At 35.0% G+C, this 27,197-nt stretch overlaps 1 protein-coding gene and 1 pseudogene across 2 annotated transcripts in view; one reads left to right on the top strand and one right to left on the bottom strand.

Annotated features, from left to right (window-relative positions):
- Positions 1-27,197, bottom strand: part of CCSER1 (coiled-coil serine rich protein 1) — a 1,355,695-nt gene that overhangs the window by 503,474 nt on the left and 825,024 nt on the right. The window lies entirely within an intron of this gene.
- Positions 20,916-21,778, top strand: LOC105706972 (lysophosphatidic acid phosphatase type 6-like; annotated as a pseudogene).

Raw genomic sequence — 27,197 nt, 5'->3', positions numbered from 1 at the left:
AACCGGCACAAAAAGGCTGAAAATTCCAAAAGCCAGACTGCCTCTTCTACTCAAAAAATCACAACTCCTCACCAGCAAGGGAACAAAACTGGACGGAGAAAGAGTTTGATGAATTGACAGAAGCAGGCTTCAGAAGGTGGGGAATAACAAATTCCTCCAAGCTAAAGGAACATGTTCTAACCCAATGTAAGGAAGTGAAAAACCTTCAAAAAGGCTAGATATATTGCTAATTAGAATAATCGGTTCAGAGAAGAACATAAATGACCTGATGGAGCTGAAGAACACAGCACCAGAACTTTGTGAAGCATATACAAGTATCAATAGCTGAACTGATCAAGCTGAAGAAAGGATATTGATTGAAGATCAACTCAATGAAACAAATGACAAGACTAGAGAAAAAAGAGTAAAAAGCAATGAACAAATCCTCCAAGAAATATAGAACTATGTGAAAGGAACAAATCTATATTTGATTGGTGTACCTGAAAGTGATGGGGAGAATGGAACCAAATTGGAAAACACTCTTCAGGATATTATCCAGGAGAACTTCCCCAACCTAGCAAAGCAGGCCAACATTCAAATTCAGGAAATAGAGAACACCACAAACATACTCCTCAAGAAGAGCAACCCCAAGACACATAATCATCAGATTCACCAAGGTTAAAATGAATGAAAAAATGTTAAGGGCAGCCAGAGAGAAAGGTCGGGTTACCCACAAAGGGAAGCCCATCAGACTTACAGCAGATCTCTCTGCAGAAACACTACAAGCCAAAAGAGAGTGGGGGCCAATATTCAACATTCTTAAAGAAAATAATTTTCAACCCAGAATTTCATGTCCAGCCAAACTAAGCTTCATAAGAAAAGGAGAAATAAAATCCTTTACAGACAAGTGAATGCTGAGAGATTTTGTCGCCCCCAGGCCTGCCCTACAAAAGCTCCTAAGGAAGCAGTAAACATGGGAAGGAACAACTGGTACCAGCCACTGCAAAAACATACCAAATTGTAAAAGCCACTGACGCTATGAAGAAACTGTATCAACTAACAGGCAAAATAATCAGCTAGCATCATAATGGCAGGATCAAATTCACACATAACAATATTAACCTTAAGTGTAAATGGGCTAAATGCCCCAATTAAAAGACACAGACTGGCAAATTGGATAAAGAGTCAAGACACATAGGTGTACTGTATTCGGGAGAATCTCATGTGCAAACACACACATAGGCTCAAAATAAAGGGATAGAGGAAGATTTACCAAGCAAATGGGAAGCAAAAAACAGCAAGGGTTGCAATCCTAGTCTCTGGTAAAACAGACTTTAAACCAACAAAGATCAAAAGAGACAAAAACGGGCATTACATAACAGTAAAGGGATAGATGCAACAAGAGGAGCTAACTATCCTAAATATATATGAACGCAATACAGGAGCACCTAGATTCATAAAACAAGTTTTAGAAACCTACAAAGAGAATTAGATTCCCACACAATAATAGTGGAGACTTTAACACCCCACTGTCAATATTAGACAGATCAACGAAACAGAAAATTAGCAATGATATCCAGAACTTGAACTCAGACCTGAACCAAGCAGACCTAATAGACATCTACAGAACTCTCCAGCCCAAATAAATAAACTATATTTTCTCCTCAGCACCACATCATACTTATTCTAAAATTGACCACATAATTGGAAGTAAAACACTCCTTGGCAAATGCAAAATAACAAAAATTATAACAAACAGTCTCTCAGACCACAGTGCAATCAAATTAGAATTCAGTATTAAAAATCTCACTCAAGAACAAGGATTCAAGCTGTTATCTTGATTTAGCCATTCACTTTCTCTGGACATGCCATTCAGCCTTTCTGAGCCTTGTTTTTGTTTTGTTTTCCTTGTGAAATAAGGCATTGGCTTGTCTCACAAGCTTCCAAACGTTTCTTTAACCATGACACCATTCCAGCACCCCCTAACATAGACAGATGAAAGCAGAGCTTCTCTGAAGTTGGGGAGGAGGTGCCCTGGTGAACTTGATCCTTCACTTACCTGTGTAATGACCCCCTGAGGACTTCTCTGGACCCTGAGGTTCTAGAGACAGTTAGCAAATTCGTGTCCTGGAGGTCCTTCCAGCTTTACCCTTCATGATTATCAATAAAGCAAGTGAGACATTTCTAAAAAAAAAAAAAAACTCACTCAAAACTGTACAACTACATGGAAACTGAACTACCTGCTCTTGAATGACTACTGGGTAAATGATGAAATTAAGGCAGAAATAAAGATATTCTTTGAAATCAATGAGAACAAAGACACAACATACCAGAATCTCTGGGACACATTTAAAGTAGAGTGCAGAGGGAAATTTATAGCACTAAATGCCCACAAGAGAAAGCAGGAAAGATTTAAAATCGACACCCTAACATCACAATTAAAATAATTAGAGAAGTAAATGCAAACAAATCCAAAAGCTAGCCGAAGACGAGAAATAACTAAGATCAGAGCAGAACTGAAGGAGATAGAGAAAAGAAAAACACTTCAAAAAAAATCAATGAATCCAGGAGCTAGTTTTTTGAAAAGATTAAAAAAAATAGACCACTAGCCAGACTAATAAAGAAGAAAAGAGAGAAGAATCAAATAACCACAATAAAAAATGATAAAAGGGATATCACCACCAATCCCAGAGAAATACAAACTACCATCAGTACAAACTACTATAAACATGTAAGTAAATACAAACTACAATAAACACCTCTTTGTAAATAAACTAGAAAATCTAGAAGAAATTGATAAATTCCTGGACACATACACCTTCCCATGACTGAACTAGGAAGAATTCAAATCCCTGAATAGACCAATAACAAGTTCAGAAATTGAGGCAGCAATTAATAGCCTACCAAGCAAAGAAAGTCCAGGACAAGATGGATTCACAGCCAAATTCTACCAGAGATACAAAGAGGAGCTGGTACAATTCCTTCTGAAACAATTCCAAACAACAAAAAAAGAGGAAATCCTCCCTAACTCATTTTATGAGGCCATCACTATCCTGATACTAAAACATGACAGAGCCACAACAAAAAAAGAAAAATTCAGGCCAATATATCCTGATGAGCATCAACGCAAAAAATCCTCAAAAAAAATTGTCAAAATGAATCCAGCAGCACATGAAAGGGTTATCCACTACGATCAAGTCGGCTTCATCCCTGGGATGCAAAACTGGTTCAACATACACAAATTAATAAATATAATCTATCACATAAACAGAACAAACCACAAAATCCACATGATGATCTCAATAGAGGCAGAAAAGGCCTTCAACAAAATTAAACAGCGCTTCATGCTAAAAATTCTCACTAAACTAGGTGTTGGTGGAATGTATCTCAAAATAATAAATACTATTTATGACAAACCCACAGCCAACATCACACTCAGTGGAAAAAAAAAAAAAAAAAACGGAAGCATTTCCTTTGAAAACTGTCACAAGACAAGGATGCCCTCTCTCACCACTCCTATTCAACATAGTATTGGAAGTTCTGGCCAGGGCAATCAGGCAAGAGAAAGGATATTAAATTAGGAAAAGAGGAAGTCAAATTGTCCCTGTTTGCAAATTACATGGTTGTATATTTAGAAAACCCCATTGTCTCAGCCCAAAATCTCCTTAAGCTGATAAGCAACTTTAGCAAAGTCTCAGGATACAAAATCCATCTGCAAAAATTGTAAGCATTCCTATACTTCAATAACAGGCAAACAGAGAGCCAAAGCAATTCACAATTGCTATACATAGGAATACAACTTACAAGGATGTGAAGGACCTCTTCAAAGAGAACTACAAACCACTACTTAAGGAAATAAGAGAGGACACAAACAAATGGAAAATCACTCCATGCTCATGGATAGGAAGAATCAATATCATGAAAATGGCCATACTTCTCAAAGTAATTTCTATATTCAATGCAATCCCCATCAAGCTACCATTGACTTTCTTCACAGAATTGGAATAAACTACTTTAAATTTCATATGGAACCAAAAAAGAGCCTGCACAGCCAAGACAATCCTAAGCAAAAAGAGCAAAGCTGGAAGCATCATGCTACTGGACCTCAAACTATACTAAAAAGCTACAGTAACAAAAACAGCATGGTACTGATATGAAAACAGATATATAGACAAATGGAATGGAACAGAGGCCTCAGAAATAACACCACACATCAGTCATCTGATCTTTGACAAACCTGAGAAAAACAAGCAATGGGGAAAGGATTTTCTATTCAATAAATGGTGTTGGGAAAACTGGCTAGCCATATGCAGAAAACTTAAACTGGATCCCTTCCTTATACCTTATACAAAAATTAACTCAAAATAGATTAAAGACTTAAACCTAAGACCCAAAACCATAAAAACCCTAGAATAAAATCTAGGCAATACCATTCAGAACACAGGCATGGGCAAAGACTTCATGACTAAAACACCAAAAGCAATGGAACAAAAACCAAAATTGACAAATGGGATCTAATTAAATGAAAGAGCTTCTGCATGGCAAAAGAAACTATAATTAGAGTAAACTAGCAACCAACAGAATGGGAAAAAAAAAATTTTGTAATCTATCCATCTGACAAAAGGTTAATATCCAGAATCTATAAAAAACTTAAACAAATTTACAAGAAAAAAACAACTCCATCAAAAAGTGAACAAAGGATATGAATGGATACTTCTCAAAAGAAGACATTTATGCAGCCAATAAACACATGAAAAAAAGCTCATCATCACTGATCATTAGAGAAATGCAAATCAAAACCACAGTGAGATATCATCTCACACAAGTTACAATGGCAATCATTAAAAAGTCAGGAAACAACAGAAGCTGGACAGGATGTGGAAAAATAGGAATGCTTTTACATTGTTAGTGAGAGTGTAAATTAGTTCAATCTTTGTGGAAAAGAGTGTGGCAATTCCTCAAGGATCTGGAAATAGAAATACCATTTGACCCAGCAATCCCATTACTGGGTGTATATGCAAAGGATTATAAATCATTCTACTATAAAGACACATGCACATGTATGTTTATTGAGGCACTGTTCACAATAACAAAGACTTGGAACCAACCCAAATGACCATCAATGATAGCCTAGATAAAGAAATTGTGGCAATATACACCATTAAATACCACACAGCCATAAAAAAGGATGAGTTCATGTCCTTCACAGACATATGGATGAAGCTGGAAACCATCATCCTAAGCAAACTAACACAAGAACAGAAAACCAAACACCACATGCCCTCACTCATAAGTGGGAGTTGAACAATGAGAACACATGGACACAGGGAGGGGAACATCACATATTGGGACCTGTGAGGTGAAGGGGGATGGGGTGAAATAACCTTAGGAGAAATACCTAATGTAGATGATGGGTTGATGGGTGTAGAAAACCGCCATGGCATATGTATACCTGTGTAACAAACCTGCACATTCTATATATGTACACCAGAACTTAAAATATAGTTAAAAAATTGACAGGGTAATACAAAATTTTACATTGAATTTAAAACTGTAACTTGCCCACAGGCTTCATGCCAACCCTGAGCTTTCCCATTTAAGTAAATGCATCCAGTTTTTATCCTGCCTAATAAGCCATAACCTTTTATTAATACCTTTCAGCTAATGGGGTGCAAAAACATGACTTCTTCCTTTAAACAAAATCATTTAAATCTGCTTAATAGCCTTTTACACTTTACACCAAGCTCTTAACTCAAAAAGTACTTTAAGAGTAAGTACTAAAATGGTACATAATGAAGTTTAATTGAAGAATAATCATATCAGTTCAACTTGCTAGTCTGTGTATACAAAACCAGAGATTTTATTTTCTTACCTCCAAAATAAAAAAAAGGTCCTCATGAATTTGGAACCTTTCATGATTTAAAATGTATTTCTAGTCACATATTTCAAAATAGTTTGGTATAATGATGGACTCATAAGACCATGAATATTACTAGACAACAAGAAAATAGAGTTTCATGAAGTGTTGAAAATTCACCAACACTTAGAAAAACAGTAAATGTAATTTCAAGAAATAATTTAAAACATGATTTTTCAATCCCAGCTCCTTTAATGCTTTAATTTATTATGGCTAAATACATCTGATTACTTTATTATTCTTCAATCAGGAGAAACCATAATAGGAGACCTGAACAATGGACATAGGAGACAAAGGACAACTACAGAGAAACAGGAGAGAAAATGTCTTATCATCTGTAACTTACATGTCTGCAGTGTAAAGCATAAAAACAAGTTTTAGATGTCATGCATGTTCCTTTTAGCAAATGATCTTCCAAGAAATGCTTGCATATCTAACAATTTCATCTTCTACCTAATGTGTGAACACCCTAAGATGCAGAATGTGTTTGGATTTCCATGATCAATTTACAGGATATTAACAAGTAAACCAGTGGAAAGTCAAAGTACTAGCACCGTGCACTGAAACTGCCCCAGCAAAAGGCTCTCTTGTGTTTGTTATTCAGATTGTTCATCCCTCTTCATCTAACCCAATCCTCAGTAAGCTTAGGCTGTGTTCCCAGGAAGATGAAGGCTGTGAATTAAAAATAAACAGGCAGACAAAATCAAAACCAAGCAGATACACACATATACCTACAAAGAGTAAAATTAAAAGCAGAATAAAAGGCTGGGTGTAGTGGCTCACACCTGTAATCCCAGCACTTTGGGAGACCGAGGCGTGCGGATCACCTGAGATTGGGGGTTCGAGACCAGCCTGACCAACATGGAGAAACCCATCTCCACTAAAATACAAAATTAGCCAGACATGGTGGTGCATGCCTATAATCCCAGCCACTCAGGAGGCTGGGGCAGGAGGCCTCATCTTCAACCTGGGAGGCGGAGATTGCAGTGAGCCAAGATCACATCATTGCACTTCAGTCTGGGCAACAAGAGCAAAACTCCATCTCAAAAAAACAAAAAACAAAAATACAGAATAAGATTATTTAACACACATGATTAGCCACTAGGGTCAGAAAACACATTTTAGGGTCCACTGCAACAGTGCAATACCAAGAAAGGATTTCTCCCTTCTTAGCTCAGTGCTCTGGGTATTTCTGTCTGCAAAACATCCTGCTGTCCTTGGCACAGCATGCTAGTTCTTACAGATTAGAGGATTTTCAGGAGGTTAAGCTTTGCTACAGAATGACTTCAGCTACTATCAACAGGATTTACTACTGTTATCAGTTATAGTGGTGGCCACAACAGTGAAACAAAAATACACCTTCATAGGAATGCCTGAATTTCCAGGCTTCGGGAAGCCCCAGCATATAACATCATCTGAAAGTGCTAAAGCAGAAACTAGAGAAAGAATGAATGAAGTGAAAAGAAAAAGTTCAAAATGTATTTCTAAGAATAGATAAGATAGTCCCTGAAGACTTTTAGAAAAAAGAAAGTGTGACTTTAAAGAATTGAAGGATACAAGAGTTGATTAGAGACAGCTGGAAGATGATTCACTGCTTTTCAACTATTATCCTATCTTTCTATGTTTTAAATTCCCAGGCTGGGTATCATAAAAAGCATAAATAACAAGAGGCAAACATATTCTGAAAAATACTTGATAAACATATTCTTGGCAAACATATTCTTGGCAAACATATTCTGAAAAATACTATTAGATAAATCTTTATGATCTGCAGAATGCACATGCTCCTACAAAGACTTTGTATAAATTGTAAGAGCTGGATAGCAACATTTCACCTTAAACAAAATTATTCACTCTTAAACATATTGAACATGACAGATTGTTTTGTAAGCAATGCACTGACAAAAATACAATAGTGCTCTTTTAACATTAGCTTTTTTATATAATTGTGAAGTCATTTAGATAAAAGAGGATTACTAATATATATAATATACTAATAGCTGAAGAAGTAATATTCTTCTAACTGTCATCAACTCATATAACCTTCAATTCTTTAAAGTCACACCTTCTTATTTCTGAAAGTCTTTAGGGATTATCTCATTAAAGTGTCTACAAGTTTGCATTATTCCTATAAATGCAAACAGAAATAAGAGATAAAATTCTTATTGAACGAAACTTTAATATATTAACCTTATTTTGAATAAGAGAACTGAAATAAATTAGGTCCTTTTTTTTTTTACTGTTGATTAAGTTGATTATCTTAATCCACTGAAAAATATTTAAGAATTAGAAACTCCTTTGAGAAAATGCTGACACCAGTTAATGAAGGATTTTAGTATTTACAGATTTTACAGAGTTATACTGATAAACTTTTTATCAGTATAACTCTGTAAAATTAATAATAAAAACTCTAATAACTCTAATAATAAAAATTTATCAGTATGACTCTGTGAAATCTCCTTTAATTTTTCATTAGAATTCTTATTTAAAACTTTTCAAAAAATCAGTGTTTCTCACAAATAAAAAAAAATTAAATTTATTAGAAATCAATTTTTTTGGTAAACATAATACCAATAAATTCCAGAAATAAAATTTAAAAACAAAAACACAAAATAGAAGTTTTCTGTTTTTACTAATTCTGGGAATTCACTCATGCTGGTGGCAAAAATATTAAGGGTAAAATATTAGAGAAAGTTATAGAATATAGTCCCAAACCCTTCTGGAAGGCCTAAGAGTTTTTCTATAGTTCTTGGCTGAAGGCAGCCTAAATCCTCTTTACATGTAGTCAATAAGTAAAGCAAATAGCTAGGGTATGTTGGGGAGTTTACCTAACTAACTTGTTTACTCATGTGTTCTTAAAAGTAACCTTTGAGCTGGATGGCCCTCTTCCAGAGAGGTTGACCCATTACTGGTGTTTGCTTTGAGCACTGGAACCTGTGCTTTAATCTTCACAAATGTGGTTTTGACTCAAGCTTTAGTCAATTAAACTTTAACAAATAAATGTGAGTCTCGCTGGTTGGGGAGGGCCAGTGGTTGCAACTGTTTATAGCACTCTCCAGGGAGTCTGTAAGTGGCCACAGACCTCAGCTGAATTGGCAAAGCATAGTATCTGTGTGTCAGTGTACTTTATCTGTTGCTGAGTCAGGGTCTGCAGGACAGACCCCCACAGGTGGTGACCCTGACAACTATTAGCTTCAACAGACATAAAATGACACCATAAAATATTTGTAAAAGTTTGTAAACACCTTACTTTCAGTTTCTATACTTGCTATAGTTTGAATGTCTCCTTGAAAACTCATGTTGAAACTTAATCTCCAATGGAGCAGTATTGAGAGGTGGGACCTATAAGAGCTGATTGGATTTTAATGGCTCTGCCCTCATGAATGGATTAATGGGTTGTCATGGGAAGGGAAGTTGTGGCTTTACAAGAGGAAGGGAGACCTGAGCTAGCATGTTAGCAAATTAAACATCATAAGACACCGTAACTTGTAGGAGCAGTGACAACATTCTAGAAGGCAAATTTCGAAACGGACTTTTTAAAGAAGAATTATTATGAATCATTAATTCAGTTTCAGTTAATATGTGTGCATATCTATATTCATGAGCTAGCATGTTAGCACTCTCAGTCTCCTTGCCATGGGATACACTGTGCTGCTTTCAGCTCTCACCAGATGCACCCCCTTGACCTTGGTCTTCCCAGACTCCAGAAATATAATAAATAAATTTTGTCCCAGGTATTCTGCTTTAAAAAGCAGATAAACAGCTAAGAAAATAATTACAAAATTTTCTATCAGCAACAAACATTTTGTGGGTCACACTCTGAGAAACATGGCATTAAATGCCCCAATATATACTGATTTTGAGAATACTCACAATTACAAGGTTTAGAAAAAGTTTAATCATATGAAATATACCTTATCTATATGTGCCGCATTTCTGTCTATATATTAGTGTTTGTGATGAAACTGAATTAATGATTCATAATAATTCTTTTTAAAAAAGTCTGCTTCCAAGTTTGCCTTCTAGAATGTCACTGCTCCTACAAGTTAGGATGTCTTATGATGTTTAATTCGTGAGTACTGGATTAGAGGAGATTTACTGTACATCATTTGTTCCTATGTCTTTTACAGTTTCTGGGACATAATAGATGCTCAACAGATAAGTGTTGAGTAACTGAATGGTTCAGCCTAAGCTAATGAAAAATCATAAAATATTTCTGTTGAAAAAGACACAAAACAATGTATTTCTGAATAAAAACTGGAAAATAATTACACTTTGACTCACCTTCTGTTTTATAAAATTATGTGCACTGAAAATTAGATTGCAAATTTATACTGTCATTGCAAATGAATAAGCCATTTTTAAATCAAAGTTGATAACTAAAGATCAATTTAAAATATTTATAGTTTAAATAAATAACCTAAAATCAGTGTCTGTATTCTTTACAAAGTCTTCCATTTCTAAAATTTGTTGTATAAAAAAATCTGTAGCAGTACTTCTTGCTTATCATTATGTATTATTTTATGGAAAGTATCACTTCAGGCTCTTGCCACAATATATTTCCTTTTCCTTCTAATACTGACTGAGAAGTCATTGAAGAAGGAAGGAAGGAAGAGACTAAAGGAAAAGAGTCAAAGAGTCAAAGATATTTATGTAAATAAATAATGAGAAATTTTAAAGCTGCTTTATGATATTAAAATCTAACCTTGCCAACTTTTCCTCATATCTGTAGAGGGATTTAATTTCAAAAATAAGTTGCCATAGCATCATAATGGAAAGGAGTTACCTGTGAAAACCTTTCTTTAAGACACTAACTTTGAAGTATCTCCTTTTCTTCAAGATTTAAAGGAATGTAGCTAATAGTTTGGGTTATTTATAATCACAAATGTTTTAACCTTTCCATTAGATATAGGGTATAGTAGATGGTCTTTAAATAAGGCTCAAGGTCTTTGAGTCTTGGTTTCCAAGTAGAAGAAAACAAGGAAAAACAAAACAAAGAAAACAGAAAGAAGTAACTTAGATACTTATTTCTAATGTCAAGTTAGGACATAAGCATGAGATAAGACGAAGTATATTTTGGCTAGATATATAAACTACAGATTTTGTAATATTTTCTTGGTCTTATAAGTTGTCAAGGTATGTACATTTAAAGACTAGCACAATGTGTATTAAAGTCACTTAACAATAATTAGAGAATACTTATCGAAGGGCAACATATCATTCAAGAAATAAGTGTACGTATCTTTTCAAGGAATGTGGGTCTGTAGCAACATCTATGACATTGAGGTTATATCACTTCAGTTTTACATGAACATTTAAATTTGAACTCCAAGTACAGAAAAATAAAGTACATGTTTATTTTCAAAGTGAAGCTTTTCTATTAATTTTTAATCTTGGCTTTTTTTATTCATTCTTTTCCCCCAAGAAAGTGTAGGTATATTTCTTACTCTCAATAAATGGGAACTTTGATTAACTCTCATTTAATTAAAACTCACCACAATTTCTATTTTTGACACATATCATCAGTTTGAAAGTATATATGTTCTTTCTTCTTTAATGGCTTCTCAATTAATATAGCATATTCGTACACAGTTGCCCATAACTGAAGAGCAAGTCTAAAAACAAATAGCAGTGTGTGATGACAAAGATTTACTTATTTACTTATGGGCAAAACCATTATGCTGTCTAAAGCCAGTCTGGCATGTATTGTGCTCTAAGGATCCCATTCATCAACGACTTCTGTCGCATTTCAGGGGGGATTTTCATGTAATTTGCTTCTAAAGTCCATGTAATATGCCTCTTCTGAGTGAGTTACATACCTTATTATTCATCATTATTGATTACTGTCTCCAGCAAAAGATACAAATCTGCTTATGAAAGAGAAGAAAAGCTGGGAGTGTGCATTATTAAACATAACTGGAAGCACAGGTTTTACCTTATTTGTCTTGTAAATCATCATATGGATTTGGAAAAAACAGCACAAAGCTGATAATGTTGTTTTCTCTGCTCTCAATATCAAACAAAATTCCAAATTTATTATTAAAAGAATACAAATTATTTTTATTAATTACACTTAAATAAAATCTAAGCTAAAATAATTCATGGTTTTAGAATCAGTAAGTCATGATTACGTCTTTTTTAATGAAAAATTAAATATTAACAAAAGTAAATTCTAAAGAGTTGGGTTCTAAATAGTGGTTATAATAGAACCCATGAATATGAGATTTGAACTTTGAAAGTAGCAATTGTACAATATTTTAAATGAGAGACTCAGTCAAAAGTTGATTTTATAAATTAATTTATAAATAGATGTATTTATAGAGGCATAAGAAAATATTAGAATTCACAGCATTCTAGACATTCATTTAATGACCACTTACTGAGAGGCATTGTCAGGCATCAATAAATGCAATGAATGGTAGAGGTGAAGTATAGCAGTATCGGAGAAGAAATAGTCAATTAAATAAGATATTATCACAATAATATTTGATCAGCAAAGTCATAGGCGAAGTACAGTAATCTGTAAGAATGCAAAGTGGGGCATCCAACACAGCAGTCAAGGAGACCTTCTGATGGAAGTAACATTTGAATTTACAACACTTAAATTTATAGAGAAAGTAAGGGTTGGTCCAGGTAAAATAAAAATTACCAGGAAGTAATGTATCAAGCAGAGGGGGTTCAGCATGAGAAAGGACTCAGGGGTCTGAAGCACTGGTATTGAACTTACACATCAGTAGAGCAAGAGCTTAGCATACTAGAAGTGTTACAAGAAATAAAACCAAAGGGCGAGCAGATGCCACAAGGACTTAATAACCATGTTAAGAAGAGATATGTTATCCTAAGGTTATGGAAAGCAATTAAGAACTATAGACTAGGGAATAATATGGCCAAATACATATTTTAGCTAAGATGATTTTGCCTATTAAGGAAGCTGGATTATGGTAACTTGATGTCATAATTCAGATTGCAGATAAAGAAATAATTCAGGAAGCCTAAGTACAAGTGAGAGATGAAGATGACCTACATATTTGGAGACAAAGTCAATCTGATTTGATTGTTGATTCAAAGCAGGGTAAAAAAGGACTGGGTAGTGGAATGGCTTTCTAACTTCAGTGGTACCATTTATCAAGAAAGGAAATGCTAGAGAAAGTGTAGTTTTCTTTTGGAAAGATATGCTTTGAGTGAGAAAAGCAAGTCCAAAACTTGTGGTAGAGGACTGAGCTAAAGAAATAAATGAAACAATTGTGAGAAGTATCAATTTTAAACAAAAAAAAAAGTGTTCATGAATGAGATTTCCCAGAGGACAAAACAAACAAACAAAAAACAATTATTTGACATCTCTATATGTCTAATGTACTGGAAACTTTCTAAATAAGACAAATTATTTCGTCTCCTTCCCAACCACATTGAGAAATCAAATCACTATAATAATCATTCTTCAAAATGTTTTTAGAAAAGATTATTAAATACCACTCCGGATGCTGAGGTAAGAGGATTGCTTGAACGAAGGAGTTCAAGACTACAGAGAGCTATGATTGTGTTTTAGCCTGGGGTGACAGAGCGAGACCCTTATAAAAAAATGTATATAGAGATAAATTAAATACCTTCTCCCAATCTGAGTGATTCAGACTCTTAAGAAACCGAAAGACAAGATTTCCTCTTAATGGCTACATATTATCTATGACCAAAACATATTTTTATAACCATAATATTAATACCAAGACCGGACTGGCTTTAGGACACAGCAAGCGTCAGATTCCAGAATACGTGACAAACTTAGACAAATTTATAAGTTGTTTTATTGAAGCACTCAAAATATGCTTTACTGAATTTCCTGGACCTTTCTTTACTTTTTCCACTTCTCATATATACTAGAAATAAGAAATATCATTTAGCCCTGTAGGTAAGGCAACCTGGATGCCATAAATGCTGACATATTCATGTGACAGGTAAAGAACACATTTCCTGATAATTAATGGGGATGAGACTTAATGTCTACGTGACAAAATACTCTTGTACAACAAACCCCCATTACACAAGTTTATCTATACAACAAACCTGCACGTGTATCCCTGAACTTAAAAGTTAAAAAAAGAATACTTTTCCTGTATATATTCTATCTTCAGTTAAAAGGAATAGGAATGGAAGATCCGGGTGTAATGTACAATGTTTTTAGTGAAGTTTCTATTCCTTTCACATACACCAATTCTGTTTTCTTTCCTATCCTTCCCCATTACTGTTGTTACAAAACTTGCTCATTTTCCTCGGGCCTGCATTTTTCTCTCATCAGGAGAAGAAGGGAAAGAGTTAAGAGGAATCCAGAGCTGATCTTACTTCTTTTTCACTAAGAAAATAAAAACCACGAGATGGAAACTTCATCAGTTTTTTGCCCTTGTATACTGATTATGCCCTCCCTCAATTATCTTATCAGTTTAGTAATTTATTACTTTACTCCAACATTAAGTCTTCTTGAGAGACAGGTACTTTTCAGACTTAGACCAGTTTCTCTTCTCTGAGCTTTATTCCTTCCTGTATTTTACAGGATTTTTCCTTATCACTTTATCCTCTCCTGTATTCAAACTCTCCTCTCCTTATTTCCACTTTATCTTTATTACATGAAAATGCATAACTCACACTTTAAATAAAAATCTAACTACTTAAATAATTAAAGAAAATTGAAGAGCAACAGCTATGAATCTCTGTAAAACCATACCTTCCTTGCTAGAAATTAAGCAGGGAGTGGCTGAAGTTAGGGACATGTAATTTATATCTGCATGTGCAGCATCTAGGACACTACATTTTATGTATTTGAGCAGAAACTTCCTTTTATATTTTTAAATAGTATGTATTAAATAACACACTATTAACTGCATATATATATATATATATATATATATATATACCTATAAAGAATATAGGCCAGGTGCGGTGGCTCATGCCTGTAATCCCAGCACTTTGGGAGGCTGAGGTGGGCAGATCACAAGGTCAAGAGATAAAGACCATCCTGGCCAACATGGTGAAACCCTGTCTCTACTAAAAATATAAAACTTAGCTCAGCAGGGTGGTGCGTGCCTGTAATCCCGGCTACTCGGGGGGCTGAGGCAGGAGAATCTCTTGAACCCAGGAGGCAGAGGTTGCAGTGAGTGGAGATCACGCTACTGCACTCCCAGCTTGGCAGCACAGCAAGACTCTGTCTCCAAAAAAAAAAAAAAAAAAAAAAAAAACAAAGAAAAAAAAACAAAAGAAAGAATATCAACATCATAAGAGCTATTAGCAAAGATACATAATTATGGTAGGAAGACATTAATTTTTTGTTATGTGGCCTATAATGCGCAATAGCTACTAACATGGTCATAATTGTGGTAGAGGTAATAGAAAAGATGGTGATAATAATAAGAAAGTTATTTTTAACAGTGATAATGCTGATGATTATTTAAAATACATGTCTGAAGTTTGCAGTATATTTAAAACATTCATGGAATAATTATTCTGTTGCTTTCTTAAGTCAAAAAAATCATATATAATTGTATTTATTCTGCTGATACATCAGGATGAATTTCAGGAGTCTTTAAATAAATAAAATAGTATAAAACTATAAATCACTTCACTGAGTTTCAATTTATTTTGTTAATATTAATTTTGAAAAGATTAAAAAGTACATGTTTATAAAACTTAAAGCTATTCAACGTCATCCACTCAACTTTGAACGAAAATGGAGTGACATGAAAACTATAATTATTTTTGTTAGTTTTTTATAAACGTTTCGTAGTGTTCAAAGCCAACAGCTTGTGTAAATTGCATGAATGTAGACAGAGTACTCGTGATCCAAGAAATCTGTTCAGTAGTAAGTTTTCATAGAGAAATGAATATAAGCTGTTTCAAATGAAATCTTAATAAATCAAGTACCAAGCCTATATAATTTTTGACATTTACACAAAATATTATTAAACTTGATCCTTAACATTCTATATTTAATCATTCTAAGGTCCTATAATAGTTCTAAAGTCCTATAAATATAAAATTCAAAATATTTTAATAGCTGGAAAACAACAAATACAGAAACCGAATATGAACCTTTTCAGGCACTGAAACTGAAGTTTTTTTCTCTAGTTATTACCGAATTGCTTTTAATACATTTGCTCTAAAGATCAAGGATTCATATTTTCTTTCTTAAGTAAAAGAAATCTTTTATATAGGAAATTACTAATATGTGTACATATTTTATAACAGGTGCCTGTTTATAAAGATTTAAACATTGTATTCTTTCAAGCATAAAAATCAATTTAGGTAATAATAAAGCAACTATAAAAAAATGAATGTGAGAAAAATCAACCCACACAAATAAAGGCATAACTTACACTAAATGATTAATAAAACTTTTATGATTTCATACCTAAAAGCATCTGGTTTATGGATTATTCAGGTCCTTTGTCAAAATTAATTTCCTTTCTTTCCTCCTTCTGTTTATTTAAATAATTAGGACCTTAACTCCTTGTGATTAGCAGAAATAGCAGCTTATAATGGTAGCATATTAGTTAAAGCAAATTGATTTAAAAAATGAATATTTGAAAAGCGGTAGATGCGATTAAAATTTTTCATTATGCATTACTTTTTTGATATAACCTTACTTGGACTAATTTAATAAAGCACATGGAACTTACCTTGTATGTAATCCACATCAGTTGAAGATAACTACATATTTTTAATGAAATATCTTTTTTATAACATTACTATACTCACATTACATAATGGTAAGATGAAGTATTAAACAGACTAACATCAGGTAATAAATAAGGAATGGAATCAAGGATAGCTTGTTAATTTTCCTCAGAAGGTGCTTTATTTTGGGCTAGTGAACTATACAGTAAGTTTGTATCTATATTGTATTTTTTCTCTAAAAAAATTTTTTTGAAGAGTAATTTATCTGCACAATTTCTACTGTAATAAACTGTGGGTTTGATTTTCTCCAAACTTGAAACTTTCTGTTTCTCCTTTCAAATATGTCACCTTCCAGCCCTTTGTGAACAGTATCTAATTATCTTTGTATGGCAACTCAAATTTTGCAGAACAGAAAAAAATACTTTTATAGTATTTGTTATTTTTAGCAAAATTCAAGTCAAATATTTGATTCTTAATAATCTCTCATTTAGGATTATGTGTGAAGTAGATACCTATTAATATTTTTGAATGTATGCTTATACTTGTTTAGACTGTCAAAAAGTAAGAATCTGGCTTTGTTAAAAAAACAGCAAGAAAATTTTTACATCATGCAGTTAGCATAACTGCTTCAGATAAGGGTATTATAAAAGTATTAGTTGTTTAGTTCTTAGAAGAATTCATTAGGTAGTAAAACAATGTTTCCAGAATAGAACTATTATAGAATATACTTAAAGAATATAACAGATTTTACAGCACAAATTTGGAAGTAGGAGTTGGTACAGAGAAGTAGAAGCAATAAAAGTGACCAAAGGTACTCTAAGGGTAGGAGAAACAACACATTAATAATACATAAAAAGCTGATGGCCCCAATCAAAATTGGTCCTTACAAGTTTTGCTTTTATTATTTTCATATGGCAATATTTGAAAGCTTCAATCTACATTAAAAAGATAACTACAGATTTCTGAGTATTGAGAGAGATCATCAATACTAAATGACGGTCACCAAAATATTTTCCCATGTGTATCACATATAAAGGGGGAGAAAAATCTGCAGAAATAAAGTGAAAGCCTGCCAAAGAGTATTTTTCCTAAAAACCTTACTCTTCAAGCATTAAGTGATGTCTCGGCTTATGTATTCATAAAAGATATAACATGAGGAACTCTTGCTATGTGTTTGGTTTGATTCCTTCTTACTTGGTTCACAATTCTTATCAAAATCCATTGGCATTTTTTTAGAAATACAAAAAAAAAAAAAAATCTTAAAACTCGTCAGGAACCATGATGGAAACAGACTAGCAAAAAAAGCCTTGAGAAAGAACAAAACAGCTGAAGGCCTTACAATTCCTGCATTCAAATCATATTATAATGTTAAAGTAATGTGGTACCAGCATAAAGACGAATATATAGAACAATGGATCAGAATAGGGAACGTTGAAATAGACTCATGTATATACAGTCAAATGATCTTCAACAAGAGTGCCAAGTCTATACAGAGGGGAAAGAATAATCTCTTCAACAAAGAGTGCCTGGAAAACTAAATATTTACATACAAAAGAACAAAATTGGACCCGTATCTTGACACTATACATAAAAATCAAGTCAAACTGAACTAAAAACTTAAATGTTTAAGACCTGAAATCATAAAACTCCTGGAAGAGAGAGGGTAACATTAGTAAGATTGTTGATTAGAAGCCCTTATCTTTTGTCCCCTTGACAAAGACAGTCAAAACAATGAATAAACAGCTATGTTTTAATAAAAATAACTAAAGAAGAGCACTGGAGTACATCAAAGGAGTATCAGAAACCCTGGAGAGAATAGAAAGCCATGTAGAGAATAAAATAAAACATTTGGCCTCCACCACCCCATCCCCCTGCTAGGGTCTATTTGGAACCAGGAGGAACTGCTTGTGAGGAAATGATAAGCAAGATGACACCATCAGCCCCCATTAAAACCTTGGATACCTACAGTCCTAACCACTGGGGACCCCTGCAGTCCTTTCAGGCACTAAGGTGAGCTGAGAGAGCTTCCTAGTGTTCAAATAGCTATCCTCCCCCAGAGAAGGAGCCAGCACTGTCCCCCTGGTCCCTGTGGCCCATGTGACTACTATTCTACATTATCTTGGAGTTGGAACTACTACTGGAGTGTGTTCTGTTCTAGGGGTGTATGGCCTTTGTACCCTTCTACCCCTGAGGCTTAGCGACTGCTGAACTACCCTGGCCCAGTGGCCTGACACCCCCCAGCCAAACCTCTAGCTCCTATTATACCCTATCCATGGGGTCAAGCAGCCTTAGAGGTACTTCACTCACCCTCCCCACCCAGATACAGCTTTGTCCAGCTCCCTCAGCACTGAGCTGAAACTGCACACTTCCTCCTGCAAAAATTATTCCTTTGTGGAGACCCTCTTTATACCCTTCCCAGTCACTGCTGTGCCCTGCCCCTTGGGGCCAGAGCTAAAGCTGCAGAGTGCTACCTGAAGAAAGGCTTCCTTGGCAGAGCAGCTCCATATACCCCTCTCAGTCACTGCTATGCCCTGACCCCTTTGCCAGAGCTGAAGTGGTACCCTGAATCCTGGGGAAGCAATGCTTAGGCTGCAAAGAGCATTCACACTACTCTGAGCTAAAGTTGTGCTGTTCCTCTGGGCCAAATACCTTGGCTACACTGAGAAGTGATAGCCTCTAAGCCTGGGCTGAAGTGGCACATTGCCTCTCAGAAAATTGGTTCCTTGGCCAAGCCAAGCACTCACACATCCTAAGGCTGAGCTAATGAGGAAGCCTGCTTCCCAGGAAAAGAGCAGTGGCTGAGCTGGCTGAGCTAGCTGAGACACCTTACGTCAAACAATTCTAGTACCCAGCTTCCCTGGAGCTTTATTAACTCTCTAGAGTCTAAACTGCAGAAACACCCACCTTCCAAATGGGAGTAGAGTCATTATTGTGCTGCTCCCTACCCCCAGGTTCCAAGCCACAACTGTGTCCCACAATTCTAGGCCTTGACTGTTTCTGCACTTGGCCTCATACAGTCTGGGATAGTGCTCAGTCCCACTGTCCCAGGGTCCAGAGTCACCACTACACAATGCCTCATTCCCTGAGACCTGAGTTACCACTGGGCCCTATTGACTCTGGTATACATATTGCAGCTTCACCTTGCTCCCTAGACCCAAATCTCCCTTTCCTCCCCAGAGCTGAGCCAAAGTTGTGCCCTGCCCCTCAGGGTTCAGTGTCATAGACACAACCTGTTCCTCTAAGCCCAATCTGCTAGGGGGTACCTTAGAGTCAGAGACATTGGCTCTGTGAAGAATCTACATTCAATTCTGCAGCAGAGAAGAAATCTGCAGCCAAAACCCAGGTGCCACAATAGATTCTTCATACTCTGAGTCTAGGACTTTGGCTCCACAGCTGTTCTGAGCACCTGCATTCTGAACCCAGCACTGCTACAGATTGCAGGCCATGTTACAGGTTGCAGGACATGTCAGACCTAGCACCAAGAGAGGATCCCTAAACTAAGTATCCCTATTTTGAAGAAAATGAGAATAGAAGGGCCCCAAAAGCCCATGCCACTAAGGAACCTAATAACCTATGCTACTACTGCCACCACAAACTGCTACAACCTAGGCCACATGGGCACCCACAGTCATAACTGATGTGAATTGCACCTGAAGAAGTTGCAGTGGAGGCTGGACCATTGCATTTACTCAGAACCAGAGTCACTGCACTCTTCCCAAACAGCACAGTTAAACTCAACTGCAGGTGAAAGTCTTTCCCTACAAAAGCCACTATATAAAGTTTGAAAGAAGTCATTTCTAGACCAGATTCAGACATCAACATGGAGATACAAAAAGCATGAAAAAGAAAGAAAATATGACACTCTAAAGGAATATAGTAACTCTCTAATAACAGACCCCAAGGAAAAAGAAAGCTACAAATTTCTAGAAAGGGAATTCAAATCATGATCCTAAGGAAACTCAATGAGATACAAAAGAGTATAGATACACAATTTTATGAAATCAAGAAAACAATTCATTATCTGAATGATACATTTAACAAAGAGATGGATACAAAGAAGAACCAATAAGAAACATTAAGAGGTGAATAATTCAACAAGTGAAATGAAAAAATACAATATAGAGCTTCAACAGCAGACTAAGTGTATCAGAAGAAAGAATATCTGAACTTGAGCATAAGTCATGTAAAACTACCTAGTCAGAGGATAAGAAAAAATAAGAATGAAAAAGAATTAATACAGCCTATGGGACTTAAGGGTTACCATTAAGTAAACAAACAATATTATGAGATTTCCAGAAAGGAAGAGTCAAAGATGGAGCAGTAAGGAGTCCACCCTGGAGTCAACCAGATGGAGTCAACAATGAGCAGTCAAAAATGGAGTCAATGCCTGGAGTCCAGGAGTCAACGCCTGGAGTCCACTCGTCGTTTGCTGGCTGGGCTTTCCCAATGTCAGAAAGAAGGACCCATCATCATCCACACTGATGAAGCATGCTCAGAAGTCTTGTATCCCAACTACCAAAACTGCTGAAGCGAGAACCAGAGGCTGGAGGCAGTCTGCCTCTTTACAGCCAGGAATCTCAGAGGATTTGAAAAAGGTGAAGGAAGGGATGGGCATTGACAGTAGTGATGAAGTAGACTTCCTCATCCTCTTGGACAATGTGGCTGCTGAGCAGGCACACAGCCTCCCAAGCTGCTCCATGCTGAAGAGATTTGCACGGATAATTGAACAGAGAGCTGTGGACACATCCTTGTATGTACTGCAGAAAGAAGACAGGAAAGTCTTCAGATGGCAGTAGACCCATTCCTCCACATCCTGGAGAGCAACCTACTGAGAGCCGTGGACCCTACCACTGCGCCAGACAAGATCAGAAAGCTGTACCTCTACGCGGCTCGTGATGTGATCCTCATACCGCTTTTAATGACCCTGAGGATTTTTTATCACAAATGGCCACCGTTTGCTGTTAACTTGACTATGGAACTCTACCAGCACCTGGAGTCTAAGGAGTGGTTTGTGCAGCTCTATTACCATGGGAAGGAGCAGGTGCCGAGAGGTTGCCCTGATGGGCTCTGCCCACTGGACATGTTCTTGAACACCATGTCAGTTTATACCCTAAGCCCAGAAAAATACCACGCACTCTGCTTTCAAGCTCAGGTGATGGAAGTTGGAAATGGAGAGCAACTGATTTATACAAGCAGGATGTGCTGATTTTAAAATAAAGCGCCTTTATACAAAGAAAAACAAAAAAAGAGTCAAAGATGGAGCAGTAAGAGTCAAAGAGTCAAAAGATGGAGCAGTAAGCTTATTATAATTGCTAGAAACTTCCCAAGTCTTCAAAGAGATATGGACTTCCAGATACATGAAACTCAAAAGTTCCCAAACAGATTCAACCAAAAATTGTCTCCACCAAGGCATTTGTAATTAAACTGTCAAAAGGTAAAGACAACAGATAATTTTAAAAGAAGCAAGAAGCAAGAGAAACACATCATGTGGGATGTATAAGGTAATCTCTGTTAGACCATCAGTGAATTTTTCAGCAGAAACTGTGCAGGCCAGTAGAGAATAAGATTATATATTCAATGTGCTGAAATAAAAAACCTGCCATTCAGAAACACTGTATCCAGCAAAGCTATCCTTAAGAAATGAAGAAGAAATAGTCTTTCTCCCAGACAAGGAAATGTCAACTAATTCATTACCACTAGATTTTCCCTAGAAGAAATTCTTAAGGGAGTTATTCAGGTAGAAACAAAAGGACACTAGCTCTAACATAATATCTTTAGAAAGTACAAAACTCTCAGGTAAAGGTAAATATACAGTCAAATTCAGAATCCCGAAGACAGTTACAATAATCTATCAATAGTATATATATCTTTAGTCTGAATGTTAAAAGTCAAAAGTAAAAAATAATGAGAGCTATATAAGATTTAGAAATTCCATAATATAAAAAGTTGTAAATTGTGACATCAAAAATATAAATTGTGGGAGGAAGGGTAAAAATCTAGAGGTTTTGAATGCAAATGAAGGTAAGTTTTATCAGTATAAAATAGTCTGTTACAACAATAAAGTGTTTTATGTAAGCCTCATAACAACCACAAAGCCAAAAACTATAGTAGATACAAAATTGATAAATATAAAACAATCAAAGCTTAGCACTACATAAAATCAGGATGTCACAAAGATAGGTAATAAGAGAAGGGAAAAAGAGAAGCAAACTAACCAAAAAACAAATTACAAAATGTCAGTAGTAACTCTTCACAGATCAATAATTATTTTGATTATAAACAGCTTAAATTCTCCAATCAAAAGACGCAGAGAAGCAGAACGAATTAAAAAACAAGATTAAACTATATGCTGCCTCCAAAAGACCCATTTTAGCCTCAAGGACAAACATTTGCTGAACGTAAAAGGATGGAAGAAGATAACCCATGCAAACGGTAATCAAAAGAGAGCAGGGGTGGCTATATTTAAATTGGATAAAACAGACTACAGGTTAAAAACTGTCACAAGAGACAAAAAGAATATTATTTAATGATTAAAAGAATAATTAATCAAGAAGATACAACATATTTAAATACATATGAACACAACATTGAAGCACATAAATATATAAAGCAAATATCAATAGATATAAAGGAAACAGTAAATAATTATACAATAATAGTAGAAAATTTCAGTATTCTACTGTCAACCATACAGAAAATTAATCTCAAAATACTGGAAATAAACTGCACGCTAGAGAAAATAAACCTAATAGAGTTCCAAAAGTAACAGAATACACATTCCTCTCTCATGTACATGGAACATTATTCAGAATAGATCATACGACAGGCCATAAACAAGTCTTAATGGATTTTTAAAAATTAAAAGTATATTAAGTATTGTCTCCAACCACAGTGCGTGAAATTAGAATCAGTAAAAGGAGGAAACTACACAAATACATGGAAATTAAACATCATGCTTTTGAGTGACATGGGTCAACTAAGAAATTAAAAGCAAAATTTAAAAATTTTAGAGACAAATTAAAATGAAAATTCAACATACCAAAACCTATGGGATACAACAAAAGCAGTACTCAAAGGGAAGTATATGGCAACAAGCACGTCAGAAAATCTAGAAAGAGCTTAAACAACTAAACTAACATTACACCTCAAGGAACTAGTAAAACAAGAACCAAAAATTACTAAAAAGAAAGAAATAATAAATATCAAAGCAAGAGTAAAAGAAATAGAGATGACAAAACAATAGAAAATGTCAACAAGAGTTTTTTTTTGAGAAGATAAAATTGACAAACATTTAGCCAGGGTAACTAGGAAAAATGGGAAGACAAATAAATAGAACCAAAGATAAAAAAAGTAGTCATTATAATTGATACAACAGAAATACAAAGGATCATAAGAGACAAGAAATGGATAGATTCCTGGACACATATAAGCTACAAAGATTTAATCATGAAGAAGTAGAATTTCGGAACAGACTAATAGTAAGTAACAAGGTTGAATCAATAATTAATTTGTCCATCAATGAAAAGCCCAGAATCTGATAGCTCCACTGCTCTGTTCTACCAAACCATTAATGAACTAATAAAAATTCTTCCCAAACTATTTCAGATAATTGAAGGGATGAAATTCTTCCAAAATCATTCTATGAGGTTTGAATTACTCTGATACCAAAATCAGACAAGGATATAACCAAGCAAGAAAATTATAGGTCATTATTTCTGATGAACATAGATGCAAAAATCCTCAACAAAATACTAACAAACTGAACTAAATAGCACAGTAAAAAGAAATCATTCACCATTATCAAATGAGACTTACACCAGGGATACAATAATGGTTCTACATATGCAAATCAACAAGTATGACTCATCACATTATCAGAATAAAGGACAAAAACCATAAAATTATTTCAAAAATGCAGAAAAGCATTTGACAAAATTCAATGTTTTCTCATGATAAAAACTCTCAGCAAATTAGGGATAGAGAGTATGTACCTCAAATCAATAAAAACCATATATTATAAACCCACAGCTGATATACAGAACAGGAAAAAGTTGAAAGATCTAGAGCAAGACAAGGATGTCTACTTTCACCACTTCTATTCAACTTAGTACTAGAAGTCATAGTTAGAGCTATTAGACAAAAGAAATAAAAGGCATCCAAATAGAAAAGGTGAGGGCCAAATGATCTTTTTTGCAGGTGACATAATTTCATATATAGAAATTGCTAAAGACTGCATCAAAAATAACTGTTAGAACTAGTAAATGAACTCAGTAAAATTGCAGGATACAAAATTAACCTATATAAATTAGCAGTGTATCTATATGCTAATAAAACAAAAATATTCATTTACAATAGCTACAAAAAATATAGCTAGCAATAAATTTAATCCAGAAGGAGAATGATCTCTAAGTAATAAATTTAACCAAGAAGGTGAATGATCTCTACACTGAAAACTATATAACACTGGTGAAAAAAATGGACTAGAAAACAAATAAGTAGAAAGATATTTTGTGTTCATGGATTGGAAGAATTAAGATTGTTAAAATGCCTATACTACCAAAAACAGTCTACAAATTCAATGCAAACTTTGTCAGAATACTAATGATGTTCTTCACAGAAATAGAAAAAGAATCTTAAAAGTCATATGGAACCATAAAGGATCCCAAAGAGTGAAAGCAGTTATGAGCAAACAAGAAAATGATAGACATCATGCTATCTGATTTCAAAATACACTTATAAAGCTATAGTAACCAAAGCAACATGGTACTGACATGAAAACAGATATATAGAGAGCCCAAAAATAAATCCATATATCTATAGCCAACTGATTTTCAACAGGGAGCTAAGAACACACATTGGAAAAGAACTATCATTTCAATAAGTGGTGCTGGGAAAATTGGATATCCACATGCATAAGAATGAAACTAGAACCCTATCATATACACAAATCAACACAAAGTTATTAAGCTGTGCAATGGTTATAGAGTTTCATTATGCAAGAGGAAATCTAGCGATCTGCTGTGCAACAATATGCATACAGTTAACAATCCTTAAACATTTTTTTAATAAAGTGGATTTCATATTATGTGATTTTTATCAAAATTTTAAAAAAATGATTCCAGGTTAGAGGCAGGCATAGAAGTGCTTTTGGTGTTTAACAATCTGAAGATTCATTCCCTTCTCATAAAATTGTAAAAAAATTCTATTTTGATTTTTTTTATTTGTGTGTGTGTGTGTAAAATTGCTTCATGATATATGAAACAATAAAATTGGAAGTGGTCTAAATATGCTTTGTAAAACCATAGTTTTTATTGAAAGCTAAATAGCCACAAATTTACACTTTAACATTACCAGTACTTTTTTGTCTCATCTGACAGAAGGACTTGTCCTTAGTGTCAAAGAAATAGTTTTCTGGAAAAAGACTCTTGTGTTAACTCTTGTCACAAGTGAAGGAAGAGTGGCTTTCAGGGCTGTTGATTTGAAAGGTAGATAAAAGTGGACAAGAAATGTATTTCTTAGGGTGATGCCAGAGTTTAAACAAACCAAGATGTCAGATATGGAATGCTCAGACTGAATTTGGAGAGACGTCCAGGACACTGAGGTCAATATTCATTTCATACTGCTTTCTTAAAGTCCTACTTATAGTTGGGTTGCTAAGTTCCCATTCCCACTTGTGCTAATCAGAACAGAGCCCAAGGTCTTGGAGGCAAGACCTGAAATAATGTCTCTATGACTGTATTTCATCAACCTGAATAAAGCTGTACAGAATTTAGAAATCATACTTATCACTAGATGAATAAATTATTCAGAAATAAATAAAATGTTAATATCAAAGATAAAATATTTTTATTTATGAGCAAAGAAGGCAGAGCTTAAACATTGAATTGAGAAATATAAGAGAAGCTTTCATAAGTCGAGGTTTTGAGTGTTTGAAAACGCTTATCAATCTTTTTTTCATTGAGATTATATTTGTCTGATACCTGTGGGCCTTGCAGTTCAGTGTTAAACACAAAATCCCATATTCAGGCACCTTTCGGAAGACTCCTAAGTCTCATCATACAACATTGTTTTACATTTGCCATGCACATAGAACTCAAGAAAGTAATTACACTGACCAAATGAATTTTCTGAATGCACACTTGATTTCATTATGGAACAGATGAAATTATTTCATGATCACTTACTTTTACCTTTTTACTAAAAAGGCTATTTTTAAACACTAATTCAGTGGCAGAGTTGCAATGACCTCATGTTACAACTGTAAAAGGAGGGCCCAATGGAGAGACAATGACTCTCTGAGCACTGAAAGGCTTAGGAGGTGGCAGTCTGGCCCATCATCTGTCCATTAAGATGAGACTTGGGAAAAGGGGATCATTATGGTGGACGGGAGCCAGGACTAGACTGCAGCTCACATTTGGACAGAGCAGTGTGTGGAAACTCACATTGTAAACTTTTGCTCCAGAACCACTGCAGGTATAAACCAGGAAAGCCCAGACAACCCACAGATTTACCAAAGGAAGCAGATTGCTCCTGTAGGACCTGGGAGACTCCCCAAATACTGTGGGTGCCCAAGCTGTGGAAGTAGAAAGGGAAATTGCCCCTGAATACACACTGTCACTGGGGAACCTGAAGGTCTATATCA

Source organism: Aotus nancymaae, unplaced genomic scaffold (assembly GCF_030222135.1).
Source record: "Aotus nancymaae isolate 86718 unplaced genomic scaffold, 86718_ANA_hifiasm-v0.15.2.pri h1tg000006l, whole genome shotgun sequence".
Taxonomy (NCBI): domain Eukaryota; kingdom Metazoa; phylum Chordata; class Mammalia; order Primates; family Aotidae; genus Aotus; species Aotus nancymaae.
The sequence above is the reverse complement of the archived record's forward strand: the minus strand, read 5'-3'. Positions and strand labels throughout refer to the sequence as shown.